Raw genomic sequence first — 27,197 nt, forward strand, 5'->3', positions numbered from 1 at the left:
AGTCAGGGGTCACTGAGGCAGAGTAGAAGGAGAGGTGCACGGGCTGGGGAAACCGGTACATGCGCAGAACCCAAAGTTCTCTGGATGTGCCTGGTTGGCCCAGATTTTTAAGTTCATGATTCAGAAAAACCCTTGGGACCTTCCCCCCCTTGCAGCCCTGTGAGAGAGTAACACACCCAGGGGCCTGGGCCGCAGCTTTGGGGCCAAATTATTAAACCGATGACATCCAGAAGTCACAATTTCCCCTACAGGTGTTGAGTCTGAGAGCACCGGGCGGGGGAGGGTGGGTGCGGAGGGCCAGAGGCAGTGGGGTGACAGACTCTGTCACCATCAAGGGTCAAGGAGGGGTGAGTGCGGCCCTCGGAGGTGTGCTGACCGCCAGGCAAGCCCCAGGAAGCTTCCAGAACAGAGGCTGCGGGAGAGAAGAGCCCTGGGGGTGCCCAAGGCCGCAGGATCCCTTGCTTCCCACTTCTATGTGGGAAAAGCCTCCCCCGCAGGTCGCAGTGACGCCTCCGGGAGTTCTTCAAAACGGGGCCAATTCCTCCTAGAGGGCAGCTGCTCCAACCTCCGTCCCACGCAGAGCCGGGAGCGCCTTCAAGGGGGTGTCCCTTCCCACGGCCGCTCCGGGCCGGGCTCGGGGGCGTCGGTGTCGGAGCCGGCTGGGGACTGCGGCCCGGGCAGGGGTCCAGCCTCACGCGGCGCGGGGCGGGCCCTCGCGGCCCCGGGCCCGGCGCTCCCGCCCCGTCTGCTCGCCGCGCTCCCCGCCCTCCCCGCGGCCGGGACGCAGGCCCCGCCCCTCCCCCTCCCCCTCTTCCTTATCTCTTTTTCGAACCTTTTGCATTTTTTTTAGTCTCATTTCCTGTCGGGTTTTGCATTTCCCTCCCCCTTCCAGCCTGTGACACACTTTCTCTCCTTTTTTCTCTCTTTTGCCTCCTTTGGCCTCCGGACTGCTGCCCGGGTGGCGCGCGGCCCCCTACCGGCCCTGCAGCCCGTGGGCCGGCTGCGCCCCTCGCACGGTCCGGGCGGCGGGGACCGAGGGCCGGGGCCCCGGGGGGAAGACGGCGGCCTGCGCGGAGCATGAGCGGCCCAGGTAGGCGCGGCGGACGCGGGGGTGGGGACACGGGGGACGGCGGGGGCGGCGCGGTCGTGGGGAGGGGGGACGCGGGGGGCCCGGGGTCCTCGGCGGGCGGCGCGGAGTCGGGGCGCCGTGCGGGGGTCTGGAGGGGCTCGCTTTGCTGGTCCCGCGCTGCCGGACCGCCATCCCTCTCTCACCATCTCTTTCCCCCTTTCCCCTCTGGTTCCATCTCTATCTCCCTCTCCCCGCCTGCCTTTGGGAAACTTTATCTCCACTTTCCATCTCCCCGTATCCCGCCTCCGAGTTCCTCTCGGACCGTCTGTCTCTGGGTGGCCCCGCCTGGCAAAGTCCCCAGCCCCTCAGAGAAGAAAGGGATGAAAGGGGGGGGCCGGCCCGGCAGGGCGCCCCTCGGTGCCCCTGTCCCAGAAGGAGGAAAAGAACTTTTCTAAGACCTGAAAGGACAGGAAGTTTCCAGACCACAGCCGGGCCTGACTCGAGGCTCCCGAGAAGGTGGAGCCCCTGGGAGGGGAGGGGAAGGCAGGGCAGGGGGAAGGACAGCCCCTCCCATGGGGAGAGTGTGGAACCAGGAGGGGCCCAGGCTCCCCGCAAAGCCAGGATGAGGTCCCAGTGGCCTCGTGCCTGAAGTCCCCACCCCAGGACACTGCCCAGGCTGGAAGGGGCCCCCGTGGTCTCCTGAACTCTCGGCGCAGGGAAACGAGAGGGCTTCTCTGTCCCTTCAGAGTTCAGAGCACAGTTGGAGGGGCCCCAGGGAGACAGTTCTGGTGCAGGGAGCAGGGCCAGCTTGACGGGTACGTGCGTCTGAGCTCCCAGCTTCCTGGCACCTGGTCTGGAGCGTGTCAGCAGAGGACCATCCCCACAAACCTGGTCTTGTGGACCAAACCCACCTCTGCCCAGCCTGCCCCCAAACCTTTGATTTGTGGTAGGAAAAAATTTCTCCTGACATTTACCACCTCTCCTGAAAGTGTAAGGCTACCAGCCTCCCAAGGAAGGAAAGAAACGTTGGTCCATCACTGGACAATTATTGGGTGCCTCCTCTGTGGTTATTGGGTGCCGGAAGTCCCGAGCTATAGGTTAATGCGAGGACAGGAATTTAGCTACAGTGTTCCACTTCTGTCCTTGCCCTGTGTCTCCACTTCTCTCTAACCCCCAGGCAGCTGTAAAGAAATGATGGTCCCCACTGTGGGCCGGGGCTGATCAGGGGGCAAAGGGAGCCTGGGACTGACTCAGCCTCATCACATCCCAGCAAAATTGTCTGGATGTCTGTTCATTTTATTAGCACCCATATCGAAAAGGAAGTCTGTTAGCCCCACCAGCCCCTACAGTCCTGACTCTGTGTACAAATGTTCCTTTGTGTGATTTTTTTTTTAAATTGTGGTAAAATACACATGACATAAAATTTACCATCTTAACCACTTTGAAGTGTATAGTTCAGGGGTATTAAGTACATTCACATTGTTGTACAACCATCACCACCATCCATCTCCAAACCTTTCCATCCTCCCAAACTGAAACTCTGTCACCATTAAACAACTCCCCATCCCCTTCTCCAGACCCTGGAAACCACCCTTCTACTTTCTGTCTTTATGAATTTGACTCCTCTAGGGACCCCATGTAAGTGGAATCCTGCAGTATTTGTTCTTTTGTGTCTGGCTTATTTCACTGAGCATAACGTCCTCAAGGTTCACCCATGTTGTAGCAATTGTCAGAATTTCCTTCCTTTTTAAGGCTGAATAATATTCCGTCGTATGGATGGACCACAGTTTGTTTATCCATTAATCCTTTATGTGATCTTTTATTTATTTTTTATTTTTTTAAAGATTTAATTTTATTTATTTTTGGCTGTGTTGGGTTTTCGTTGCAGTGTGCAGGCTTCTCCTTGCGGTGGCTTCTCTTGTTGCAGAGCCCGGACTCTAAGCGCGCTGGCTTCAGTAGTTGTGGCTCGCGGGCTCTAGAGCGCAGGCTCAGTAGTTGTGGCGCACGGGCTTAGTTGCTCCGCGGTATGTGGGATCCTCCCAGACCAGGGATCGAACCCGTGTCCCCTGCATTGGCAGGCGGATTCTTACCACTGCGCCACCGGGGAAGTCCTTATGTGATCTTTTAAAATGACTTGTAAACCTAACTCTTCTTCTAAAGGTGGTGGCCCTTGTTTGAATCACTCAGTGGGCACTGTCTGGGTGACACTGTACCAGCTACCATCGGGGACACACAGAAGGAACGAGAGACCCAGACATCCTCCCCTAAATAGTTCAGGCCCTACAGTCGTGTTGCCATGACCAGAGGGTGGCAGAGACTCAAACTAGAGGAAGGGATTGAGGGAAGGAAAGATGGCGGGAGGTGAGTGTGGGCGATGGTGGGACTCAGAGAGCCCAGCAGTCAGTGGAAGGTTCCAGGCTGAGACTGTGCTGGTGGGGCAACATCCCAACTAACTTCACTTTCCGACATGCATTTCTCCACCTTTCCAATGGAAACCTTGCGGTGCCCGGTTTGCTGATTATAGCACTTCATGTAAGAAGGGCCAAATCGAGTCCCAGTGCGCAGGTGATTATGGTGAAAACGGACACCAGATGCTGATAAACAGAGCTCCTCCCATCAGTTTAAAACTGCCTTCCGTCCTCTCTTGCTTTGTCCCCACATTTGGCCTTGAAGACAGTGAGTGCCTCCTGGTAATCGGGACGATGGTGAAGTCCCGTGAGGGCCAGAATGCCCAGATGACCACCCCGACGCAGAGCGTGACCAGATCTGTGAAACTTGGGTTAAAAAGAGGTCAGATCAAGGGGGAAAGGCCTCAGGAGGTCCACGGTCCGCCTTCTGGGTCGGAGGCCGAGGCGGGGGCTGGGAAGGAGCCTCGGGCTATGGCCCAGACGCAGCGTCCAGCCGTGACTGCCCACCTGGGCCGGCCTGTCATCCCTTCAGCTCTCTGGGAGTCATCTCTCCCCAGTGAAATCGGGATATTAATACTGATTATTTTCAGTCTTGTCAGTTACACCAAGCATAAAATGAGAAAACTCGAGACGTGCTATACTCTTCCCGTTGCTGTTATTCCTGAGATCCGGGGAGGATGAGAGACGATGGACGCTTAGGTCCGGACCTGGGGCTGGAGTGCGGCTTTCCCCACCCCGCGCCGGGTGGACTTCCTTTCTTAGTCTCCTGCTCTGCAGTCCTAATCTTCCAGGGCAGCCGAGAGGATTGAAGGAAATCTACCCTGTAGTTGTACTGCATTATCCAGGAGGTCTGGAGCATTTTGAATTGATTTAAATACGGGAACAGAAAGAAAAGGAAAAGACGACTATCAAGGAAGCCCCTGAAAACCGCTTTTCTGCTAAAGAAAAATTAGATTGGCAGATTCCCAGGTGCCAGCCTCCTCACCCGTGCCACGGCGCATGGGAAGAGCATGACCTGTGCACTTCACATGCAAGGAACACGCCCCGTACACCTTCCCCCAAAGTCTCCTTGAGCAGCTCCTGCTTGTGGGTCAATGGTTTTAAGGGGGTGACTATTTCCAGGGGAGGTAACCTTTTTGGTTGTGATTTGTTCAGGGCTCTGAGATTGTAACGGTCGCTGTCAGATGGGTGTAATGGGCCAGTGCCGCGGGGTAACGAAGGGTCCCTGCTCCTGCCTCTGGCAAAAGCGCTCCGTCTTCGCTGGTCCAGTCCCGCAGTCAGGCTCCCCGGGCTCATCTCTTACGTCACGGTCCTCTGGTCCTCCCAGCTCCTCACAAGTGGGTGAGCCAGGGCAAGGGCTCCGTCCTCCCCGGGTGGTTTCTGTGTCAGGGGTGTAACCTTCCTTCTCACCCCAAATCCAACTCTGGAATGTATGTCCTCATATTCGAGTGTGGCGGTGACAAAGCGGGGCCCCAGGCTCTGTCCACATACCTCACAAATCCTGCAGGTACCACAGCAACACCTGTCAGACTCTGCTTTGTACAGTCAGCGCCATCCCCCGGTGCTGGACCCGTCCCCTGAGAGGCAGGTTCCTCCAGGTGGAAAGATCTACGGACTTCTGGAGCCAGGCAGAAAGGGCGTCTGCCCCGGCTCTGCCACGTACTAGCTGTGTGACCTCGGGAAAGTCACCGGTGGCTCTGAGCCTCAGTGGCCACGTGTGTAAAATGAAAGTACCACCCCTAAATTAACATAGACCAAAGTGTTTCCAAATGAGAGTGCTCTGCTTTTAAAGGTGCTTCTGACTTGGTTATTTTTGACAGAGTTGGGGGTAGGAGGTAGAAAAGAGTGACGAATTTGATGCAATACTGAATTTATCTGAGAGCTATTTCCTTAATTTACAGAGAACTCTCAAAATAAATCAGTGAGATGCAGGAATCGGCACACTTCTTCTGTAAAGGTCCAGATAGTAAACACCTGAGGCTCTGAGAGCCAGGAGGTCCCTGTGGAAACGACTCTGCTCTGTCCTTGCCATGTGGCCGGATTTGGCCAGTGGGGCACGATGGGCAGTGCAGGGGTGGGCCCTCCACTGCAGTTTGCTGACTCCAGAATTAGGGAACTCGACCCAAGAGAAAAATGCTTAAAGGATGTGAACAAACAGAATATGAACAGACCAGTCAATTTACAATGAATAAATGCGAAGTAATACAACAGAGAGATGCCTTTTTTTCACTGTCCGACTGGCAAAGATCAAAACATTTGATAAAACGTTATATTGGCGAGAGAAACGGGAAGCAGGTAGTCTGATACGCTGTGGATTTGACAGTAGGTACCAGCATGATAAGTGAATCAACCCAAGAATTCCACTTCTAAGAATTATCTCACAGATAGACTTGTCCATCTTTTTGTGCACGCTAATGTTAATTGTAGCATTGTTTTTTTTTATTTTAATATTTATTTATTTATTTATTTATTTATTTATTTATTTATTTATTTATTTATTTATTTTTGGCTGTGTTGGGTCTTCGTTTCTGTGCGAGGGCTTTCTCTAGTTGTGGCAAGTGGGGGCCACTCTTCATCGCGGTGCGCGGGCCTCTTATTATCGCGGCCCCTCTTGTTGCGGAGCACAGGCTCCAGACGCGCAGGCTCAGTAATTGTGGTTCACGGGCCTAGTTGTTTCGCGGCATGTGGGATCCTCCCAGACCAGGGCTCGAACCCGTGTCCCCTGCATTAGCAGGCAGATTCTCAACCACTGCGCCACCAGGGAAGCCCACTGTAGCATTGTTTTTAATGGGAAAAAACTTGAAACCACACAAATGCTCCTCAAAAGCAAGATCCATCCATCCAGTGGAATTCTGTGAGGCCATTAATGAGACAGGGGCATAGAGGGAGTTTCTGGAAGAAAACACTAGCACATATAAGAAACTGCTCTAGTAGGACGTCTGGGGAATGGTGGCTAGGTGGACGAAGGGGAAAATTCTAGTATTCTTTTTTTTTTTTTAACATCTTTATTGGAGTATAATTGCTTTACAATGGTGTGTTAGTTTCTGCTTTATAACAAAGTGAATCAGTTATACATATACATATGTCCCCATATCTCCTCCCTCCCGCATCTCCCTCCCTCCCACCCTCCCCATCCCACCCCGCTAGGTGGTCACAAAGCACCGAGCTGATCTCCCTGTGCTATGCGGCTGCTTCCCACTAGCTATCTATTTTACATTTGGTAGTGTATATATGTCCATGACACTCTCTCACCCTGTCACATCTCACCCCTCCCCCTCCCCATATCCTCAAGTCCATTCTTTAGTATGTCTGTGTCTTTATTCCCATCTTGCCACTAGGTTCTTCATGATATTTTTTTTTCCTTAGATTCCATATATATGTGTTAGCATACTGTATTTGTTTTTCTCTCTCTGACTTACTTCACTCTGTATGACAGACTCTAACTCCATTCACCTCATTACAAATACCTCCATTTCATTTCTTTTTATGGCTGAGTAATATTCCATTGTATATATGTGCCACATCTTCTTTATCCATTCATCCGATGATGGACACTTAGGTTGCTTCCATGTCCTGGCTATTGTAAATAGAGCTGCAATGAACATTTTGGTACATGACTCTTTCTGAACTATGGTTTTCTCAGGGTATATGCCCAGTAGTGGGATTGCTGGGTCGTATGGTAGTTCTATTTTTAGTTTTTTAAGGAACCTCCATACTGTTCTCCATAGTGGCTGTATCAATTTACATTCCCACCAACAGTGCAAGAGGGTTCCCTTTTCTCCACACCCTCTCCAGCATTTATTGTTTCTAGATTTTTTGAGGATGGCCATTCTGACCGGTGTGAGATGATATCGCATTGTAGTTTTGATTTGCATTTCTCTAATGATTAATGATGTTGAGCATTCTTTCATGTGTCTGTTGGCAGTCTGTATATCTTCTTTGGAGAAGTGTCTATTTAGGTCTTCTGCCCATTTTTGGATTGGGTTGTTTGTTTTTTTGTTATTGAGCTGCATGAGCTGCTTGTAAATCTTGGAGATTAATCCTTTGTCAGTTGCTTCATTTGCAAATATTTTCTCCCATTCTGAGGGTTGTCTTTTGGTCTTGTTTATGGTTTCCTTTGCTGTGCAAAAGCTTTTAAGTTTCATTAGGTCCCATTTGTTTATTTGTGTTTTTATTTCCATTTCTCTAGGAGCTGGGTCAAAAAGGATCTTGCTGTGATTTATGTCATAGAGTGTTCTGCCTATGTTTTCCTCTAAGAGTTTGATAGTGTCTGGCTTTACACTTAGGTCTTTAATCCATTTTGAGTTTATTTTTGTGTATGGTGTCAGGGAGTGTTCTAATTTCATACTTTTACATGTACCTGTCCAATTTTCCCAGCACCACTTATTGAAGAGGCTGTCTTTTCTCCACTGTATATGCTTGCCTCCTTTATCAAAGATAAGGTGACCATATGTGCGTGGGTTTATCTCTGGGCTTTCTATCCTGTTCCATTGATCTATATTTCTGTTTTTGTGCCAGTACCAAACTGTCTTGATTACTGTAGCTTTGTAATATAGTCTGAAGTCAGGGAGCCTGATTCCTCCAGCTCCATTTTTCTTTCTCAAGATTGCTTTGGCTATTCGGGGTCTTTTGTGTCTCCATACAAATTGTGAAATTTTTTGTTCTAGTTCTGTGAAAAATGCCATTGGTAGTTTGATAGGGATTGCATTGAATCTATAGATTGCTTTGGGTAGTAGAGTCATTTTCACAATGTTGATTCTTCCAATCCAAGAACATGGTATATCTCTCCATCTATTTGTATCATCTTTAATTTCTTTCACCAGTGTCTTATAATTTTCTGCATACAGGTCTTTTGTCTCCTTAGGTTTATTCCTAGATATTTTATTCTTTTTGTTGCAGTGGTAAATGGGAATGTTTTCTTAATTTCACTTTTAGATTTTCATCATTAGTGTATAGGAATGCAAGAGATTTCTGTGCATTAATTTTGTATCCTGCAACTTTACCAAATTCATTGATTAGCTCTAGTAGTTTTCTGGTAGCATCTTTAGGATTCTCTATGTATAATATCATGTCATCTGCAAACAGTGACAGCTTTACTTCTTCTTTCCCAATTTGGATTCCTTTTATTTCTTTTTCTTCTCTGATTGCTGTGGCTAAAACTTCCAAAACTATGTTGAATAATAGTGGTGAGAGTGGGCAACCTTGTCTTGTTCCTGATCTTAGTGGAAATGGTTTCAGTTTTTCACCATTGAGGACAATGTTGGCTGTGGGTTTGTCATATATGGCCTTTATTATGTTGAGGAAAGTTCCCTCTGTGCCTACTTTCTGGAGGGTTTTTATCATAAATGGGTGTTGAATTTTGTCGAAAGCTTTCTCTGCATCGATTGAGATGATCATATGGTTTTTCTCCTTCAGTTTGTTAATATGGTGTATCACGTTGATTGATTTGCATATATTGAAGAAGCCTCGCATTCCTTGGATAAACCCCACTTGATCATAGTGTATGATCCTTTTAATGTGCTGTTGGATTCTGTTTGCTAGTATTTTGTTGAGGATTTTTGCATCTATGTTCATCAGTAATATTGGCCTGTAGTTTTCTTTCTTTGTGACATCTTTCTCTGGTTTTGGTATCAGAGCGATGTTGGCCTCGTAGAACGAGTTTGGGAGTGTTCCTCCCTCTGTTATATTTTGGAAGAGTTTGAGAAGGATAGGTGTTAGCTCTTCTCTAAATGTTTGATAGAATTCGCCTGTAAAGCCATCTGGTCCTGGTCTTTTGTGTGTTGGAAGATTTTTAATCACAGTTTCAATTTCAGTGCTTGTGATTGGTCTGTTCATATTTTCTCTTCCTTCCTGGTTCAGTCTCGGAAGGTTGTGCATTTCTAAGAATTTGTCCATTTCTTCCAGGTTGTCCATTTTATTGGCCTATAGTTGCTTGTAGTAATCTCTCATGATCCTTTGTATTTCTGCAGTGTCAGTTGTTACTTCTCCTTTTTCATTTCTAATTCTATTGATTTGAGTCTTCTCCTCTAGTATTCATTTTGAGTCCTTTTCTTTTCTTTGTTTTTTAACCCTGAGCAACTGTTATCATTCTGATTAAGAAAACAAGAAGGAAAAGCCAGGTTCGGAAGAGAACAGCAAGGGTGGTCCCCATGAACTGCTGTCCCGCTTAGTCTTAGCTGTCCTGATTCCCATCCTGCTGGGTTGCAGGAAGAGAGTTCCTCTCACAGTGACTTCTGATTTCAGTTGTGTCCCAGTAAGAGAAATCACAGGGCCTCCGTGCTCCTGTGGAAAGGCAAAACTGATTGGTTAAAAAAAAAAAAAAAAAGGATTTGTTTTAAATTAAGGCATAGCACACACACAGTACACGTCCCAAATCTGAAGTGCACTATGGGGGAGGTTTCACACCCACCCACGTAGCCCATCATCCAGATCGAGACACGGGTCCTTTCCAGGCCTCCAGGGGGTAGGGGTCTCATGCCCCTTCCCGGTTGCTAAGCCCCCACCCCTTTTGCCTGTCCTTGAATGTCACGTAAATGGCATCACACAGAGTGTGCTCTTGTGTCTCCAACTTGACTCATCCATGTGTGTAGCAGTCATCGGGGTTTTTTCCTTGCTGTGTAGTGTTGCACTGTGAGCGTTTACCACAATTTATGTATCCATCCTACCGCTGATGAGCACGCGCGTTGTGTGCGGTTTGGGGCTATTGTGAGAGCTGCTGTGAACACTCTTGCAGAAGTCTTGGTGGCGATGACCCACTTTTTTTAAATCTGAGGGCAAACAGAAACCTTGTGCCAGCATTACTGGAGGTTTAGCCAATTGTTATTTCAGTGGATGAATGCTGATACGAAGTAAAACTGCGTTTTATTGACATTGCTGCTTCGTTCCCTGCCTCTGAGTAAGGATTCGGTCATTCACTGAACTTTTCTAAGAAGAAATGGCTTTTTTGAAAAGGGATTCAAGTGTGGCTGGTTCGGGGGGTGTGGGGGAGTGTGCGGTTGAATAATAATGATACCTTGCACTTCTCTCCGAGTCTCCTGGCTTCAGTTCTCAGATGCTTTTCAAAATCAACTTGTGAAGTTCCGTGGCGCCTGGGGAGCTGAGGCCACGGCCATGCCGGTTTGCGGGTGGGAGGCAGAGACGCGTGGCGATTCCCAATTCCTTGTGGGAGGTCTCCATCCTCAAAAATCGTGTCTTCTGTACTCTTAGAGGAGGTTCTGCCACGGGGCCCTGGAGACGCAGGCGTTCTGAGTTTTGGGAGGTTTTAGGCTGTAAAGGAAAGTGGCCCTAGGAAGGAGAGGGTGGTTTCCTATAACTGCTCCGAGTAGGGTAGACCACCCGACTACAGCAAAGCAGAGGGCTGTCCCCAAGGAATGGGTCAATCTCCTTCCCCCTCAGTTTTGTATAGAAATTCTGTATAATGTTGTATCTTTCTTAACTGATTTAAAAATATGCTTTTGAAACCCAACCATTTATGTCGGACTACCTGGGCCCAAGAGGTTCCCGTGCCCTAAGCTGATGACCATCCTTCGTCCTTCGACCCACCAGCCGCCCCCGGCCTCCCCTGGCCCCCGGCCTCTCCGGGCCCCCGGCCTCCTCCTCCACCCGCCTGGTTCTGCCTCCACGCAGGCACCAGAGCCACCTTGTACATGCAGAGATGCTTCTATAGCGGTTGTCTCCTTTTTCTCCAGTATCATCAACTTTTTTCCTTCTCTCCAAGGATCATTCCGACCAGAGTACAAATATGCTGCAGTTCCCCCCATCTTTAAAGAAAAAAACCCAAACCTGCCTTGATTTCATATTCCCTTGTAGCTGTCACTGCCTTGCTCTGTACCCCTTTTCTGTTAGTCTGTCGGGGCTGCCGTAACAGAGTACTGCCGACCGGGGAGCGGCACGGGGGAAGGGGGGTTAAACAACTGAAGTTTATTCTCCCAGTTCTGGAGGCTGGAAGTCCGCGATCAAGGTGTGGGCAGGGCTGGTGTCTCCTGAGGCTTCTCTCCTTGACTTGTAGGTGGCCGCCTTCTAGCTGTGTCCTCACGTGGTCAGCCCTCTGTGTGCGTGCACCCCTGGTGTCTCTCTGTGTGTCCAACCTCCTCTTCTTACAAGGACACCAGCCCCCCTGGATTAGGGCTCACCCTAACGGTCTCACGTTAACTCAGTCACTCCTTAAAGGCTGTATCTCCAACTACAGGTAGTGGGGCTAGGGCTTCAGCATATGCATTTGGGGGGGTGCAACTCAGCCATCACACCTTTACAGACGGTCTCTTTGAAAGTGTTGTCTACACCGTCTGTCCCCATTTCCTGTCCCCGCATTCTGTCCTGGACCCATTTCAGTCAGACTTCTGCCCCCAGAGTCCCCAGGTCCAGGTCCACTCGTAGTCCTCAGGGGCATTAGCTCAGTCTGTCTACCTCTCCTCCTCGGAATGTGGCGTGGGTTCCCTCTCTTGGTTTCTCCCGCCTTCCCGGCCACTCCTTCCTAGTCTCTCTTTTCTGATTCTTCTGTGTCCCCTGACCTCTGAGGTCAAAGGGCCTCGGCCTCTTCTCCCTCTGCACTCCTTCCTGGATGGTCTCATCTAGTCTCATGGCTTCAAAGCCACCTCTGTGTTCATGACTCCCAAGTTTATACCTCCTGCCAGGCCTCCCCTCCTGAACTGTGCAGTTCAGTAGCCAGTGGTCTTGACTACCCGGACATGGAGTTGATCCAAAACCAAACTTCTGATTTCCCCATCCCTAAGTCCTCTCTTCCATCCTGCCAAGTGCTCAGGCTTTGAAACCTTGGGGTGGTCTTTGATTCCTCTCTTAGAAATAGGAATGTGTCCACTTGCTCAGCACAGAAAACCCAAGTGTTCTGGCTCGGTCACAAAGAATGTCATTCCCATGCCTTGTTGGTGCATCTTTCAGGGGACTTGTACCCCTAGCAGTTGGGGCACAGCGTGATGTGCTGGAGAGAACCCGGGGCTCAGAAGGCAGGGGTGAGATTCGGGTTCTGGGCCACTAACCCATTGGGCCGTCTTGGCCAAGTCCCTTCTCTGCTCTGGGCTCAGTTTCCTCATATGTGAAGTGAGACAGGAGACGGGGCCGGGGACGGCAAATGGGTTTCACCTTGAGGGCCAGCTCCGCGGAAGAGAGTTCTGTGATCGATTGCCCATGTCTGCTGTGGGTGTGAAACTGACAATCGGAGCCCGGGTGCCCCCCATTAGTCATCCCTGCCCTGGCTCCTCACCACCAAGAACCCTTCCAGCTTTAAAAATCTGTGATCGCGCCCTGACCTTGAGCAGATCACTTCACTGTCCCAAGATTTTGTTTCTTCGCAAGCGAGGTGGGGATAAATAATCCCTGCCTTCCTACCACACAAAATTGCTCTGAGGGGCGTGTGAGATAGTGGGTGAAAAATTGCTTGGAAAATAACAGAACGTTATATAAATGCAAGGTTTCGTTGTTATTAACTGACCTCCCTGGTCGTGATTTGTGTTAGTCATGACTTCCTCTGAACCGTCTTCTAGGGCTGGGCAAGAAGCCTTTGCTTTCATTTTTGCCCCTGCCCCCCACCTCGGGCAAGACAGTGCCACTTGGATTTCCCTGGTGGTGATGAGAAAGGGGATCAATGTGGATGTTGGGTGTGGGGGTGATCTTTCTGTGCTTGGAAGATCTCAGCATCTTTCACAGCCCCCGGGGCAGGTGAAACCAGGAAGCCTTCTCCAGAGCCTTTCAGCTACTCAGCACCGTCTTACCCTCCCACCATCACCCCACCACTTTGTGACACTTCTGCACAACAGGTGGGGAAAAATCTTCCCAAAGTAAATTTTTGTCTCCCTCAAGGGTTCATCTGTATTATCCAAATGTCTGGAGTTAAAGTAATTCTCCGGTTGGGCAGTTGGGAGCGGTGGGTCTCCCCGGAGCACTGCTGAGCACAGCTCTGGTTAATTTCTGGAGCAGGCACCTGCCCTGCGGCCTGTGGGAATCCAGGGGAGATACCCAGATACAGCTGTTTTTGTTACCTGATGAAAAAAGCATCCCTTCCCTCAATCTACAATTCTCCCCTCTTTCACCTTGAATGTTGTTAATGCCCCGTGTTTTCTGCCAAAATCCCAAAGAGAGTCTGTTTGCAGCTTCCTGTGTGCATTAACTTGTCCCAGAGACCCAGGGGAGCCATCTGTTCTTACATTATTTGGTGTAAGCAAAGCTTTGGGGCATTTCTTCTTGCCAGTGGTGTGTTCTGAGCTGGTTTCTTTGCTCAGGCTCTTATTTATTGGCGAGCGCGTCTCATTTCCTTCTTCCCTCCTGCAGCCTTTGTCGTGAACAGTGTTCGGCACGGTGTGAAATGAGAAGCATTCAGAACCCTTCTAAGACATAAAGGTTTGATTTCTTTTTTCTTTTTTTTTTCTTAAGTGGCAGAAAAATAAAGGACTTGAGTTTCCTGTAGGACTGGAAACAGTGAATCAGATTTTTGTTTTGCTTAAAACCTGAAAATCTCAGGCAGCAGTTGAGAGTCTCTGGACAGGACTGAGTGCTGTGTTTGGGGGTTTAGGGTGATGTCCCTTCCCCACGGGCCATTCCACGGGAGAGGGGCTGGCCACCCACGGAGACTGATTTGAGAGGGACCAGAAAGGCTACCTGAGTCACAGAGCTGCCCAAGGCAGAGTGGGCACTGACACTTCCTGCCTCGCCTTTTCTGCTCCGTGAGGCATTTCAGTGATTCAGTGCCTGGTGTTATCCACAGATGAATGGGTGCAGTGAGCGTGAGCTCTCCCTCTCCCAGCAGGCGACCTTGGACAAGTCGCTGAAGTCATTGGTGAAGTGGGGATAAGACGGCACCCTTCCCACAGGAAGTTAGATGAGATACCACCTCCCAAGTGCCATGAGGCAGGCAAGACATCCAGGGAGGCACGGTTGGGACAGGTGCACACTCGTGATACAGGTGTGCCATGCTCGTTAGCAGGATGCCCTGGAGAAAGTTCAGAAGGGCCCCTGACAAACCTATAATCTAGCATGAGCCATTTGCTTACATCCCTTGCCTGATCCCCGTTCGTTAACATCCATTGCTACCATAATCCTTTTATTCATCCCTTAACGAGTACCCAGTGCCTGCCACTCCCGGGCACTCCGCTAGGTGCCAGGGATAAACAGATGTAAGCGTGGGTTCCTCACCCCAATAAGCCTGTACTCAGGTGAGGAGACAGTCAGTTGCAAGATAAAGGAGGCACGCATTGAAGACGGGTGTGAGAGAGAGGGGCACCCGGGTCCGCCCAGGGAGACAGAGACCCCCAGGGCCGATAGAAGCTGAAATGAGACTTGGAAAATAACGAGGCTTTTGCCAGGCAGAGACATGGGAAGGGCCCTCTAAGGAGAGAAACCGCACGTGCCCAGCCGTGGAGGTGTGATGAGTGTCAGTGTTGGCAAAAAGACGGGAAGATGTGGGGACGGGGGAGGAGGGGCCACGGAGAGCCCCCAGATGCCTTGCCGAGGGGGCAGATGCTGTCCGGTGGGTGAGCACCAGGTACTGGGGCGACTGAGCCGTGACTGGGAGCCAGGATGGATGCGCAGGTTCGAAAGGTCACACACACCGGTGCGGAGAACAGATGGGAGACTGGGGGCAAGAGGCACGGAGGGCCCCCTCTGACGGGACGTGGGCCAGGATGAGCTGTGTCTTTAAGTAAACTTTGTGGATGCATGACATTCACGCAGGAGGCGTGCACACATCCTAAGTGTGCAGCACGACGGATTTTCGCAAAGTGAACGTACGGTGTCCCCAGTACCCAGATCAAGAAACAACGTGACCAGCTGAAAAATAATATTTTAATGAAAAACAATAATGGCTTTTCATAGCATAGTAATTTTTAGTATAAGTCTGTCCCAAATACTGCACGGGACATGCACGTTCTTCAAAATGATTGGTTATTCAAGATACAAGTCTAACTCAGCGCCCTGTATTTTATCTGATAACCCTGGATGCATCCACGTTGTTGCAGGTGGCAGTAGTTCTTCCATGTTTTTATTGCCAGCAAGAGTCTGTTTTATGACTGTTGCACATTTTATCGAGACTACCACTGATGGATCACTGAGTTGTTTCCAATTTGAGGACATCATGAATGCGGCTGCTCTGAGCACTCTTACACTTACCTTTTGGAGACACGGGCTTGTATTTCCACCCAAGAGTGGATTTGCTGGATCTTAGACTATGTTTATATTCAGCTCTAATAAATACAACCAAATAGTTTTCCAAGAACGTTGTTGCAAACTACACCCCATCAGTAGTGGAAGAGCGTTCCAGTTGCTCCACATCTTTTCTCACACAGCATTGTCTGTCTCTTCATTTAGCCATTCCAGTGGGTGTGCAGTCAGAACAAAGCATTGTGCAGTTTTAATTTGCGTCTCACTTGTGGCTGGGCCGAGTGCCTTTTCATGTATTGATCGGCCATTTTGGCTGTCCTCCTCTGTGAAGTGTCTGTTAGCGTTTTGCCCACTTTTCTGTTGTCGTGTCTTTTTCTTATTGAATTGGAGCAGTTCTTTATATATGAGGAGTCCTTTGTCAGATAAACGTACTGCAGATATCTTCCTCCAGTTTATAGCTTGCCCTTTCGCTCTCTTATTAGAGTCTGCTGATGAACAGAAGTTTTAAATTTTAATGTAGTCCAGCTCGTGTGGGTTTTTCCATCTTGGTTCACTCTTTTTTGAGTCCTGTTTAAGAAAGATATGCCTTATTAGTTTATCCAGTTTCATTACATTTTTTAATGTGGCTACTTAAAAATTAAAATTATATATGTGTGGTTCAAAAAAACAAAAAAGAAAGAAAGATATGCCTACCCCAGAGTGTGTGTTTCCTCCTAAAAGCTTTATTGTTTCATCTTTCACGTTTAGATCTATAACCCATCTAGAATGGATTTTTCCTTTAATAAAGGATAACGTACGTACAATAAAACCCATTTTAAGTACACAGTCCAGGGAATTTTGATAAAAGTATATACCCATGTGACCACAACCACAGGCAAGATGTAGAAGATTTCCATCACCCCATAAAGTTGCTTTATGTCCTTTTGCTTCTCAGAGTGTGGTCCATGGGTGAGCAGCATCGACCTCACCTGAGAGCTGGTTAGAAATGCAGACTCTCGGGCCCCACCCCAGGCCGGCTGAGTTAGAATCTGCATTTTAACAAAATCCCTAGGTACTTTGTATGCACTTTAAAGTTTAGAGACAATCTGAGTTCCTTTGAAGAAAGGTGACAAGTGAAAAATGCTTTTTCTATTGTTATTAATGACATCGCCTGAAGCAAGGCAAGGTAAATGATAGATTATTGAGTTTGGGGAAAAAATGAAAGAGAAGAGAAAGACAAAGTTGGGAAGAAATTTTGAAGTCATTACAGGAGCATCCTCTACTCCCTGGACCACTGCCTCTCCTGGAGACCTGGCCCCGCTGTTGTCCTGCAAAGCTGAGGGACAAGATTTGCCGTTGGGGAGGCTTGGGCTCCTGGGGCAGTGCTTCCTGGTCTGTGCCCTGGACCAGCATGGAGAAAGCCATCCTAACGACCAAGTCCAGAGAGACCATAATTTTTGGTTTGTTGTTTTTTTTTTTTTTAACTTTTCTTTTTTTTTTAAGTTTAATTTTTATCTTTATGTAATACACGTATTGCTTTAAAATATCAAATACTTTCACGTGGCTTATAATAAAAAAATAGCAGTTCTCCAGCCCACCCCTCCCCACTCCTCCGACATTTTAATCACCTACTTTTTGGATGACCCCTTATCCCTCACACTGGAGTCCGGTTTTCCAGTGAGTAAACGTTCCTTCTGCCAGAGCTGGGGAGAGAGTCTGGGGGTTTAACTGCCCCTTTTACATATCTTCAGCCCATCCTCCTGGTGTTAATCCCACCCTGGTTGTCCGCCTTCTGTGGTCCAAGGTACCTCTATTTTCTGGGCTTTTCTGGGATTCTGCAGAGCAAATTGGCTTTTGTTCCTTCCAGCTCTTCTACCATTAAGCACTTAGGTTTTCTCCTTCTCTACTCACATTAGACATTTTTACATTATAAATTAAATTTCTTTTTTTAAAAAATCAAACAAAAGAATATATACATATATTATAAAGAATACTAACAAAAAGGCTTCATATCTCAGTCTGTGGAATTTATTTTTGTGAGTGGTTTGAAATCCAATTAAATGTGTTAAGTTAAATTAAATTAATTTCCAAAGGGCTATCCCAGCCCCATCCCTTCCCCTCTGACCTGCGGTGGCGAGTTTCTCCTGCCATTATATCCCTGGCTCTAAATCTGAGCTCACATTTCTGTTCCTTAGATCTATTTGTCTTTTGCCAAAAAAATAAAATAAAATACCAGGCTATCTTTTTCCCCCTTTGTTTTCTGCCTTCTCAGGTTTTAAATGAGCATTTCATGATCCCATTTTACCCCTCTCAGCATATCAATTGTACTTCTTGTTAAGTTGTTGTTAGTGGTTGCCCTGTAGTTAAGAAAATACATTTTTGACTAATCCACGTCCCCCCTTGAAATGACACTGGATGGTCTCCCATGTAGAGCCAGGCACCTTATAACCCAGTGTTCCCAGTTCCTGCCTCCCGACCCTCTGAGATTGTTGTCCGTCATTTCACTCACCATCCACTATCAGTTACGAGATACGTTGTTACGATGATGACTTTAAAAAACAGTAATCTTGTAGATCAGTTAAGAATAAGAAAAATAAGGAAATCCCTGGCGGTCCAGTGGTTAGGACTCGATGCTTTCACTGCCGTGGTGGCCAGGGTTCCATCCCTGGTCAGGGAACTAAGATCCCGCAAGCCAATGGGCGGGGCCAAACAAAGAAAAGAAAAGATCTTATTTGACTTTTATTTATTCCTGCGCCAATGCCCTTCCTTTCTTTATGTTGTTTTTCTTCTGCCCGAAGATCCTCTTTTAACACGTCTTGCAGGGCAAGCCTGTTGGCCATAAATTTCTTCCATGTTTGTTTATCTGAGAAAGTCTTCGTTTCTCCTTCACGTTTGAGGACGATTTCCCTGGAAATTGACTTCTGAGCTGGTCGTCTTTTCTCTCTTAATACTTGCAGTATTTCACCCCACTCCCTTCTTGCTTGCATGATTTCTGATATGGAGCCCACTGTGATTCTTATCATTATCTCTTCATAGGAAAGGTGTTTTCCCCCTCTCTGGCTTCTTTCAGGATTTTCTGTTCATCTTTGGATTTCTGCAGTTTGGATCTAATGTGCCCAGGTGTGTTTTTCTTGTTATTTACCCTGCTTGGTATTCTCTGAACTTCCTGGATCTGTGTGGTTTGGTTACAGATCCATTATTAATTCAACTATTAGTAACGTTCTTGGCCATTATTAATTCAACTGTTTGTTTTGCTTTCTTCTCTTTTGCTTCTCCCTCTGCTCATCACATTATACTACACTTTTGATATCATCCGATAACTCTTGCTTATTCTGCCCTGTTTTCTTTTCATTCTTTTTTCTCTTTACATTTCAGTTTGGAAGTTGTATTGACCTATACTCAAGCTCGCTGATTTTTTCCCTTGGCCACATCCAGTCTACCAATGAGCCTGTCAAAGACACTTTATTTCTGACACTGTGTTTTTGATTCTCCCTAAGAGCTTCCTTCTCTCTGCTTACGTTACCCTTCTGCATGGGGTCCAGTTTTTCCATTAGCGCCCTCAACCTATTAATCATATTTATTTTAAGTTCTCTGTCTAGAGTAATTCCAGTATTTGTGTCATATCTGAGTCAGGTTCTGATCACTGCTTTGTTACTTCAAAATGTATTTTTTCTTGGTTGTCACTTCAAAATGTATTTTCTCTTGCCTTTTGGCATACCTTGTGCTTTCTTATTGAGAGACATACGTGCTGTGTTGGGTAATAGGAACTGAGGCAAAGAGGGCATTAGGGCTTTAAGTGTGAGGGTATCTGTTAATCTGGCCAAGCTTTGGGCTCCGTTCGGTATTTTTTGCAGCTGTAGGTGCCAGAAGCTTCAGCTCCTCGAGTACCCCTGCTTGTGTCTCCCTTCTTGACCCTGGGCTTCCCTCTGTTCTCCTCCTTAAAGAGAGTCTGGTTTTTTCAGCTCTTGTGGCTGTAACCACCGTGGTACTGGAGCCCTGTTGCTGTGGGGGGAGGGGAATGGTCTATAATCGACGACGAAATTTCAGTCTTTTCGTGGGCTGTGTTTTGGGGCTGAGGCGTTCACGAGGGATTCTCCGGTGATGTGGTTTTTCCCTCTGCCCCTGCCCGCCACTCCCTCCCCAGGCGCAGCGTTCCCAGTCTGTCTCCTTGAAGCCTGATTCTGTTGACTATGGTCTCCCCTGCCGCTCTGGTGAGACAGGAAGGCTGGAGGGGTCCAGAGAAGGGAGGAGCTTCTTCCCCCGGGTGGGATAAGGCTTCTGAATTGCATCTGGCCAAGTCCTGTCCCCTGGACTTTGTTATGACTAAGGCTCTGGGTCTCCTTCACAGTTGTTCGTCTTCCCCTCCCTCTGCCAGAGACACCAGGGGGTCTCTCTGGGATCCTCACCATGAAAACCTGGAGGGGCTCCTGGGGGTAAACCCAAAAAAGTGTGGTGGCCTCCTAAGCCTGTGTCCCCTCCAGTTTTTCACTTTCACGCTAGTCCTCACTCAGCCTCCAGCAATTCATCAAAATCACCATTTAAGTGTTCCTTCCTGTTTATGGCTCCAGCAAATTCTTCTCCCTATAAGTAGATCTCATTTGCTGTATCCCTCTAGATGTCCCCATCTCTCGGGCTTTCAGGGTGGCCATTTGTCCTGTGACCTTAGTTCTCTGATGGGTCCAAGAAAATTGTTGATTTTCAGTTTGTCCAGCTTTTTCTTGTAAGGATGGAAATGATAACTTTCAAGCTCTTTACATGTTGTAGCTGAAACCAGAGGTCAATACCAAGCTGTCTTCATTACTGTAAGATATCAGTTAGGGTCGGCTACGCTGCGTAACAAATAGACCCCCAGATACCAAGGTCTTAAAGAGCAAGAGGTGTATATATTTTTTCTTATGTAAGATCTGGGTGGCTTTCAGGTCAGCAGGATAGCTCTCCTCCATGCAGTGCTTCAGGCACCCAGGCTCTTTCCATCATGTGCCCCACGATGCCTAGGCTACAGTGTTGTTTGCATCCGGGCAGAAGAAAGAATAGGGCAGAAAGGTGCACATATGGGAGGTTTAGTATGGACCTGGCCCAGAAGCAAAGCACAGTACTTTTGTTCACATTGCATTGAGAAGAACTCAGTCCATGCACCCAGAGAAAAAGAGAATGGAATTTCAGGAACAGCTACCATCCTCACCACTTACCGCTTTACATTAGCTCTACCAGTCTACTTGACCACGTTCTTTGTCAGATGTGTCTCGACTCTTTTGGTCCTTTGCTTCTCCTTATATACTTGAGATCCAACTTCTCGTGTTCTATTAAACACTCTGTTGGGATTTCAATTGTATTAAATTTGTAGATCAATTTAGGGGGGACTGGCATCTTTATGATAATAAGTTTTTTCATGTGTGAACTTGGTTTGTCTTCCCATTTTTAAAGGTCCTCTATAATGTTTTCCAATAAAGCTTTAAAATTTTCTCTATAAAGGTCTTGCTTAGTTTTTGTTCAACTTATTCCTAATATCTTTTGGTTTTTTACTGCTATTATACAGAATATCTTTTAAAATTTGCATTTATGTTGTTACTAATGTAGAGAAACACAGTTGATCTTTTTCATATTTAACCTTGGATTCATAACTATACTAAACTCTTTTTAACATTCTGATAATCTCTAGATTTTTTTCATTTTTCTATGTAGATAATATCATTTGTGAATTATGACAGTTTTTTCTTTTTTTCCATTTCTTAGATCCTTTGTTTCTTTTTCTTTTGTTCATTTATTTTTTTACTGTGCTGGTCGGCATCCCCAGTAAAGCATTGAATAATAGCGGTAATTGTGAGCATCTATGCTTTGGCCTCAGTCTTGAAGGAAAAGCTTTCAAAGCTTCACCTTTAACTATTGTGTTTGCTAGAGGATTTTTGTGGATATATTTAATTAGGTAAGAATGTTTATTTCCTTTCCATTCGTAGTTCGCCAATATATTTTATCAGGAATGCACGTCAAATTTTATCAAGTGCTTTCTCTACACCTGTGTTTTTTTTTTACTGAAACAACTACACAGGCACACCTTGGAGATACTGCAGGTTCGCTTCCAGACCACCTCAGTAAAGCAAGTCATATGAGTTTTTTCGTTTCCCAGTGCATACAAAAGTAAATCCTTGTTGCTTATCTATTTTTGGATAGTAGTATGTATCTGTTAATCCCATACTCCTAATTTGTCCCTTCCCTCCTCCCTCTTCCCTTTGGTAACTGTAAGTTTGTTTTCTATGTCTGTGAGTTTGTTTCTGTTTTGTGTATAGATTCATTTGTGTTATTTTTTAGATTTCACATATAAGTGATATCATATAGTATTTGTCTTTCTCTGTCTGACTTCACTAAGTATAATATTTTCTATGTTCATCCATGTTGCTGCAAATGGCAATATTTCATTTTTTTAGTGGCCAAGTAATATTTCCACATCTATTTTTGTGTTGACTAATTCTCACCTCAGGTGTATCTATTCTACTGTTTAACCATCCTTTGAGGACTTTAAAAACCACATGACTAAGGACAATTTCAAACATACAAAATAGAGAGATTCAAATAAGGAACCCCCTCCCTTTTCCCATTGTCCAAATTCAGTAATTATCCACACATGGCCCTTCTTCCTGTATATCTTTTTTTTTTTTAATACTTATTTATTTATTTATTTAGTTGCACCAGGTCTTAGTTGTGGCAGGCGGCTCCTTAGTTGCAGCTCCAGGGCTCCTTGGTTGTGGTATGCGAACTCAGCATGCCTGAGGGATCTAGTTCCCCAACCAGGGACCGAACCCAGGCCTGCTACATTGGGAGTGCGGAGTCTTATCCACTGCGCCACTAGGGAAGTCCCTTCCTGTATATCTTTACACCCCACCACTTCTCCCCTCACAGGATTGCTTTAAAGCAAATCCCAAATTCCACATCATTTCATCTCTAACCATTTTAGTCATAAAGTTTTTAATTTCAGTGATTATAGTTTTTCATTTCTAATTCTGTTTGGTTCTTTTAGAAGTCTGCCTGTTTATTTTGAGCGGTTATTTACTTTTTATGTTTTGGTTCTCTTTTTTATTTATTTAAACATACTAAATATCATAATTCTATATTCTGTGTTTGATCAGCTTCTAATATCTGAATTCCTTGTGCATCTGATGCTGCATTTGCTGTCCTGCTAACTATTGGTTATTGGGCTTTGTTTCATTTTATGATTTCCTTAAAATCGTGAGCTCATGTTCTTTGAAACTTTATCTACAGGAAACTTTGGAAGTCCGATTGAGGGTTTGCTCCCCCCAAAGATGACATGGGTCTGTTCTGCCGATGACTAGGTGTAGTATGAAGGGATCACTGTTTGTTTAATGTGAACACTTTATTGAACTATAACATACATACAAAAAAATACAAATCATTAGTGAACAGCTTTTGTGACCGAGAAACAGAAAGTGATCAGAACGACAGAATTCCCTCTTGCTCCTTCAAGTTACTTCTTCCCCTCAAAGGTCACCACTGTCCTGAGCATAGTTTTGCCTGTTTTCATGTAAATAGAATCATCCAGTCTGTGCTCTTTTTTCGTACCTGGCCCCTTTCACTTAGCCTGTGTCTGTGAGGTTCATCCAGGTAGATGCGTGAGCGGCAGGGTTCCTTTTGCTTTGTTGTATAATATTCCATTTTCACTTAGCCTGTGTCTGTGAGGTTCATCCAGGTAGATGCGTGAGCGGCAGGGTTCCTTTTGCTTTGTTGTATAATATTCCATTTTCACTTAGCCTGTGTCTGTGAGGTTCATCCAGGTAGATGCGTGAGCGGCAGGGTTCCTTTTGCTTTGTTGTATAATATTCCATTTTCACTTAGCCTGTGTCTGTGAGGTTCATCCAGGTAGATGCGTGAGCGGCAGGGTTCCTTTTGCTTTGTTGTATAATATTCCATTTTGGTTATCTCTCTATGGCTGGTGAGCATGTGAGTGGTTCCCACTTGGGGGATGATGGCGGTGCTTCTACAGACTTCCTGTGCACATGTTGTGGGAACATACCATGCCCTCCTTTCAGATTCATATGTAGGAATGGAACTAAGGGTGGTGGGCATCCACAGGATACTTCTGCTTTAATACTCACAGTTTTCCAAAATGGTCATACTAACTTATATTTCCACCAGCAGCACAAGAGTATGGGGTGATTCAAATTAAATCCTCAGCTTGGTGCTATTTGGTCCATGAAGTCAGGTGAATTAAGGTCCTCAAGCCACATGGAAAGCAGTGGCTGCAAATTCAGAGAGAAGACTTTCCCCTCCACTCAGCTAAGGCTGAGACAGATGGGTTTCCTCGCTGTCTCCGTCTGTGGGTTGTGTAATTCATCACTTCTTGAGGAATGCAGCCCTTGAGGGGTCCCATGCCGTAAGCCAGGGTCTCTGGTCTGACTCCCCATTGCGATCTGGCCCTGATCGGTTCACCTGGGCTTATTAGGAGAGGCCTTCGGGGCAGCCTGAGCACCTGTTCCCTCCCTAACTTCTCTGGACTTCTGCAGCCGATTCACTTTCTGCCCCTGAGGACTTCTCTTAGTGTCTTGCCAGGTCAGTTGTGCACTTTAATAAATATTTTAAAGTATTTTATCTGGCATTTTAGCTATATTATGGTGGAAGTGCTTTTAGACCACATAATTTTCCCCAAAATAGTAGTCCCTTTCTGCTTTCCATTTTCCAAAATTTTGCTGACATCTCTCATCTGCTGTGGTCTTCTCCATTCTCTACGACCATGCGAAGATACACACACACACCCCCACACACATTTCTTTACTGTTGAACTGGTGCAGTTTCAGGAGAGAGCAGAGAGAAATGTGTATGCATTTAACTGGAAATTCAGCTAAAAGCATTTTTCATTTTTTTTGGCCGTGCCACGAAACGTGCGAGATCTTAGTTCCCCAACCAGGGATGGAACCCGTGCCCCCTGCAGTGGAAGCGTGGAGTCTTACCCACTGGACACCAGGGATGTCCTAAAAGCATTTTAAGTAATGTTTTTCTCTGTATTTACTGACAACTCCTCTGGTGCTCCTTTCTCTTCTCAAAAATGTGGTCATTAGACCAGCGGCTCTGATGTCTCTTGGATTCTCGTTAGAAATCCAGGCTCCTAGACCCCACCCCAGACTTTCTGAATCATTTCAAGAGCCCCAGGTGAGGGACTTCCCTGGAGGTCCAGTGGTTAAGACCCCGTGCTTCCAATGCAGGGGGCGCATGTTCGATCCCTGGTCGGGGAACTAAGGTCCTGCATGCTGCATGGTGCGGTCAAAAAAAAAAAAATGAAAGAAAGAAAACAATAACTGGGAAGGCAAATTAAAAAAAAACTATTATATATAGAATGGATAAACAACAAGGTCCTACTGTATAGTAGAGGGAACTATATTCAATTTCCTGGGATAAACCATAATGGAAAAGAATATGAAAAAGAAGGTATATATGTATAACTGAAGCACTTTGCTGTACAGTAGAAATTAACACAACATTGCATGTCAGCTATACTTCAATAAAATAAATTTTTTAAAAAAGAGCCCCAGGTGATTCCTCCGTGCAGTGAACTTGGAGAGACAATGGTTGGCACCGAGGGTCTCACCTGGGCCCCTCCCCCTTCCTGCTCCTCCTCCCATCCTGGCTCCCTGCCCTTCTCCACCTTGGGTCCCTGAGAAAGCCGGCAGCTTAGGTGCAGACAGTCTCCGCCTGGAAGTTAGAAGCAGCTTCCCAAGCTGACCCTGCCTGGGCAACACCAGGGCTAGTCACATCCTTATTTGGGACTGGGCTCTGAACTTGGTACTGTAAAAGCTTCACAGGAGATACTAAGGTATACCCAGGAGAGGCAGAGGTGGTGAGAAACGGCCCTTGACCTTAAGACATTCTCAGCCTGGATCTGGGAGAACATTCTGGAAAATCAGAAACAGCCCCGGAGGGCAAAGAGTAGATTCCTGCACATTTAATGTAAATTACACGCTGTTACACTAGCACTTTATTGTTTTGGAGTCAGACGCCTGGACTTGTCATAAAAGCCCCAGAACTTTGTTTTCCTGGGATCCTGGGTTCAGTTGAAGCTCCCAGTGTTTTGCTGGCCAAGCTCAGGCCTCAGGTGATAATGTCATCCCACTGAACTCCATCCCTTGATCCAGGAGCCGCAGGGGAACCCAGGACGGATGGGAAGAAACACGAGACAAGGTGCCGTCGAACTCCATTCCCTCATGGTCCTTCTCCCCAGACACTCTGGCCTTGCCCTCGGTGGCCTTGTTTGATCTCAGAGGTGGAGGGGCGTCTCGGGTGATGTGAGTTGGGTCACCCCGGCCCCTCAGGTAGAACAAGACTCTGGCCGCCTGACATTCCATATCCTTCTAACGCCGCATCCTAGCTTTACCTGTTTCTAAGAACCAGGCCTTAACGTGCCCTAACGTTACTAAGTGGAAGACGGGCACTCGGAGAGTTCCGTTCTCGAGGACCATTGCTTTCTCGTCTGCCAGGTGGATGAGTCACCTCAAGTTCCACCGAGATTCTGTGAGTTTTAACTAATGGTGCTATGAGAGTGGTTTGAGATTCCTGGATGCAGCCTGTGGTGTGTCAGTGCCTAATGTTGGTATTTTAAGTATCAGAGTCTCAGTGCCCTTAATTACTTCCCTGGGCAGGCTCTGGAATCAGAGTGTGGAACCTGCTGCCCACAGAGTCACCTGACTCAGCCAGGTGAGGAGGGGGCTGGCCTGGGAGCCACTCCATGCCGAAGGCCCCTGAGCGGGGGGAGTGCTATGGACTGAATTGTGTCCCCTCCCCAAATTCATGTTCAAGTTCTAACGGTGAGTACCTCTGACTGTAGGTGGAGATGGGGCTTTACAGAGGTGATTAATGTAAAATGAGGTCACTAGGGTGGGTCCTAATCCAATAGGACTGGTGTCCTTATAAAAAGAGGAGGTCAGGACACAGACACCCGCCCTGGGCGCCAGAAATCATGGTGCAACGTTAAACACCGCAGCTGGCCGCAGTGCAGCCCCTGGGCTCAGCGGAGATCTTTGTCACGTATCTACAGCCCTCGGGTGCCCAGAGCAGAGCCGGAGGGTTGGCTGCAGGAGAAGCATTTAAGGTTCAGGCCGTCCCCTCAGCCCCCGCTGCCATTCCCAGTATTACGGAGCACCTCGGTGGGCATCGTGCCGAGCTAATTTTTTTTAAATTGGCTCGCCCGACCCTCTGTGGGAGCTTCTGGGAGTTCATTTTAAAGTCAGAGAGAGAGGAAGCGGGAGCTGCCTAATTCCCTGGTTCAGTCACACACGAAATCTAGTTTGGTATCATCCCCAAGTGACACGTCTCTTTTATGACATTTGGAAGTAGATGACAGCTCTGGGTGCCCTGCTTCTGCGCTGAGGGGTCAGGACAAAAGAATGACCTTGTTACGAGGCCCACCGCCCTCCCTCCAGGCCTGTCTGCCTCTTATTGCAGACTTCCCATTATCCACTCAGAGGCAAAGGGGCACTGGTGACACATGCCCGAGGCCACCTCTGCTGGAGGGCCCTCAGATCACCAGTCAAGTAAGCTTTCTAGACTCAGTGTGTGCACTCAGCCCAGCTGGTCGCCCAGACGCAGGCCCCGCCTGCTCCCACCTGCAGCTCCGCCCCCCGGTGCTCCCTGCC

General features: G+C 47.3%; 1 protein-coding gene across 4 annotated transcripts in view; it reads left to right on the plus strand.

Annotated features, from left to right (window-relative positions):
* The first annotated feature begins 844 nt into the window (after nucleotides 1-844).
* CARD11 (caspase recruitment domain family member 11) overlaps nucleotides 845-27,197 on the plus strand; it is a 108,125-nt gene continuing 81,772 nt past the window's right edge. The window contains exons 1-2 of one of the 4 annotated variants that reach the window (XM_082429108.1): nucleotides 846-1,090; nucleotides 13,762-13,830. The gene's annotated coding sequence lies outside the window, so the exon portion shown is untranslated. Of the gene's footprint in view, nucleotides 1,091-11,119; nucleotides 13,831-27,197 lie in introns of those variants that run through there. The other 3 variants (XM_082429109.1, XM_082429106.1, XM_082429107.1) reach the window with 3 other exon arrangements.

The sequence above is a fragment of the Balaenoptera physalus genome, assembly GCF_965194825.1.
Source record: "Balaenoptera physalus genome assembly, chromosome: 16".
Lineage (NCBI taxonomy): Eukaryota > Metazoa > Chordata > Mammalia > Artiodactyla > Balaenopteridae > Balaenoptera > Balaenoptera physalus.